Source organism: Arachis ipaensis, chromosome B06 (assembly GCF_000816755.2).
Source record: "Arachis ipaensis cultivar K30076 chromosome B06, Araip1.1, whole genome shotgun sequence".
Taxonomy (NCBI): Eukaryota; Viridiplantae; Streptophyta; class Magnoliopsida; order Fabales; family Fabaceae; genus Arachis; species Arachis ipaensis.
Genome location: NC_029790.2, coordinates 19,769,246 through 19,773,148, shown reverse-complemented (window position 1 = coordinate 19,773,148; position 3,903 = coordinate 19,769,246).

Genomic DNA, 3,903 nt, shown 5'->3' with positions numbered 1-3,903 from the left:
ATCAATGGTATAAGATTCATTTTCAAGTTTTTTATTTTTATTTTTATATTTTTGTAAAAATGAATTAATGAGTAATGTTGCCATTTTCTAAACTACACACGACGTGCATAAGAGTATTTGGATCTTGTAATTTTATAAGGTGTGATCTAGATTCTTTGAAAATTTATAATTGGTACATGCTATGGTGTCTATATATATTTGCCTAATTTACTAAAAAGAGATAAAAATTAATATTTAAATTAAAAAATATAAAAGTAAAAATTTTTTAATATTTAAAACTTACCATAAAAGATAAATTCAATAATTTCGGCACTAAAATTATAAATACCACAGAATTTGTCTTTATAATTTTACTTAAAACACAATTGTTATTTATATTTAATCCAAAGATAACAACTTTTAAAAAAAAACACTAAGAAACTAACTTTTAAAGACTAAATTTGCGATTAGGAGACTGAGATTTAATAGTGTATTTGGTGGCGAGAGATTAAAACTAAAATTTTAGTCTCGAAATCTCAATTTCTTCAATATTTTCAGAAAGTGAAGAACTAAGGATTGGATACATGGGACTGAAATTTCTAACGATAGAGACTGAAATTTTAATAATATTTTTGTTAATAACTAAATATATTTTAGTAAATATTCTTATTTCATCTTTATATTTATCTTGAACCAAATAGATATAAGACATAACTCAGTTATACACACTTAAATCAAATATAATACAAAAATTTAATTTAATTTCAATCTCTCAATCTTTGTGTCTCAGTTTTAATTTATTTTGCAAACGCAACCTTATTGAACCAACAATTAAGGAACAAAGTAGTAAACGAAGGGTTCTTGAGAATGGTGAAGGAAGAATGGAGGGAATTAAGAGATAGACAGTTCTTAGACAAGATGAAAGCGTTGTCAATACCACTGGATAGATGGCATAAGCAGCATTTTAGAGATATAACTGAGAAGATAAAGCATTTTGAGAAAGAGATAAAGAAGATGGATAATATAGTTAGCAGTGGACTTTATGATGGTACAATGGAGGCAAGGAGAAGGACGTCAGTGAGTTGCTGTAAGAAGTGGTATGTTAGGCAGGATATTCACTAGAAGCAAATGTCTAAATCTCAGCATGCTGAGGAGATGGATAGGAACACAAGGTATTTTCACAATATTGCTTTGCCAAAAATAAGGAATAGCCGGATTGAATCATTGGTGATTAATGGGAGACTAGTGAGGAATCATGCAAGAATAAAAGTTTCAACTAAAGATTTTTATAAATGTTTGTACCATTAGAAAGCTTCTCTAAGTTTGAGCTTTAGAGATGGTTTAGTTAATCGTTAGAAAGGGAGAAAGCTGAAGTCCTTGAGGTGATGCCATCAGTGGAGGAAGTGAAAGAGACAGTTTGGGACTATGAATCAACTAAGGCTCCAGAAAATGATGGGTACAATATGAATTTCATAAAAAAAGTATTAGCATGATATTGGAACAGATTTCACTGCAGTTGTGATAAACTTTTTTGAGTCGGCAAGGCTACCAATAGAGTCTAATATCACGTGGGTAGCGTTGGCTCCGAAATTTGCTGGGACTAAGAAAATAAAAGATCTCAGACCTATAAATATGGTTGGATATGTCTATAAAGTTATATCTAAATTGTTGACAAGAAGAATGAAGAGTGCAATACCATTTTTAGTTGAAAAATTACAAAGTAACTTTGTGAAGAAAAAGAAGATACATGATGGAGCTTCAATTGCATGTAAAATTATGCAATAGTTGAAACTAAAGAAGAAGGCGTCAGCGATAATCAAACTGGATTTTCAAAAGGCATATGATAGAGTTAAATGGTGCTTTGTTGATACTGTATTAGAAAAGACAGGATTCGGTAGTACATGGAGGGCATGGATCAGAGAGTGTATTAGATCGGCATCTATCTCTATTCTGATTAATAGGTCACCATCAAAACTATTCAAGATGGAGAGGGGGCTTTGTCAAGGTGATCCATTATCTCCATTTTTGTTTGTTCTGGTGGTGGATTGCTTAACAGGATGATCGGAGAGGCAATAAGGAATAGGCGAATCTCTCCACTTTTAGTCGGTAGGGATAATATAAAATTATCACATTTATAATTTGCCGATGACACTATATTGTTCTGTCCGCCGGAGGAGGAGACAGTGAGAAATTATCAAAGACTTTTGAGGTGCTTTGAAATGATGTCTGAGTTGAGTATTAATTTTGACAAGTCTAATTTGATCCTAGTGAATTGCAGTCAGCAGTGGGTGAGTCGGATGTGACTTCTTCTCAGATGCCAGCAGACATCTCTACTGATGAGGTATCTTGGTATTAGTCTAGGAGCAAATTCCCGGCTAGTAAAAACTTGGAAGCCAGTCATAGATAAGGTGGAAGAAAAACTTAGCTTGTGGAAATCAAAGGTCCTTAGTAAGGCCGAAAAGCTGGTACTCATAAAGTCAGTAATAAATAGCCTACCTATTTATTACTTGAGCTTATATAAGATGTCAAATGCGGTTGCACGAAGAATAATCCCATTACAGAAGAGATTCTTTTGGGGGAAGGAAGATGGACAACCTGGTCTGGCTCCTGTTAAATGAGAGATGGTCCAAGCATCAAAAAAGCTAGGAGAGTTGGGGGTGGGAGATATGGTGATTCGTAATACTGCTCTACTGTTTAAATGGCGGTGGCATTTCTCAAAGGAAGATTGTCCATTATGGAAGAAAATTGTGTGCTCCTGTAATAGCTTAAACCCTGATCAGTTGCTGTCAACTCAGACACTACCAGTGAAAGGAGGCCCATAGAGAGACATATGTCAACTGCATATAAAGGACTAACAGGTCCGACAGAGGATGATTGATGACCTTGTTATGGAGGTAGGGGATGGTAGATCCACCAGATTTTGGGAGGATACTTGGCTCCAAGTGGGAAAGCTAAAAGACTCCTTTCCGAAATTCTTGATTTTAAACCAAAAAGGATCATTAATTAGAGATTGTGGGTTTTGGGATGGTATAGAGTGGATTTGAAAATTTCAATGGAAGAGAAAACTCCGACATTGGAAGGTAGATACCTTGGATCAGTTGCTTCATGTCTTGCAATCTGTTAGATTGATAGCAGAAGTACAAGATAAAGTGGTGTGAAAATGTGTCAAGGAAGGCATTTATTCTACTAACTCATTTGTTCATATTTTACAAGAAGAGACTATGGCCAATGATATTCTGAGCTACAGATTCACATAAGAAATTTGGAAAGGATTAGTTCCGCCTAGAGTTGAGTTGTTCACCTGATTTGTATTAGTAGGTCGGGTCAACACAAAGGAGCGGCTAAGTAGATTCGGAATCATTGAATGGAATGATAATTTGTGCGTTTTGTGTAAGAAGGATGTTAAAACTGTACAACACATTTTTGTTACTTGTGAGTACTCTTAGCAGGTGTAGTGTGCATGGATCAAGGAGTTTGAATGGAAGTGGACTATTCCAAATACCTTAAAAGATCATTTTGAGAGTTAGCGGAGTATGTCTTTGACAAAAGAGTTACACAAGTGTTAGTTAATTAGGTTCTCTCAATTATACAGAATATTTAGTTATGTAAAAATGATGTCATTTTTTAAAACAAGATAACAGACGTGGTTAATTATGTTGCTCGATCATTCTGTTGTGTTAGGAAATGATGTGGTAGTTAATTCATGTTGTTGATGACTATACTAAAAATGACATAAGAATTATTTTTGTTTATATTTTATGTTTTGTAATTATAGGTTATTTGTTCCATTTCAAGTGTTAAGTTCTTTCTTTTAAAAAAAATTAAGAATAATAAAAATATATTATCTAATTTAATTGTTAGTTAAAATAATGTTATCAATCTATTTTTTTTATACAAGTTTACAAGTCATATGTGTGTGATGTA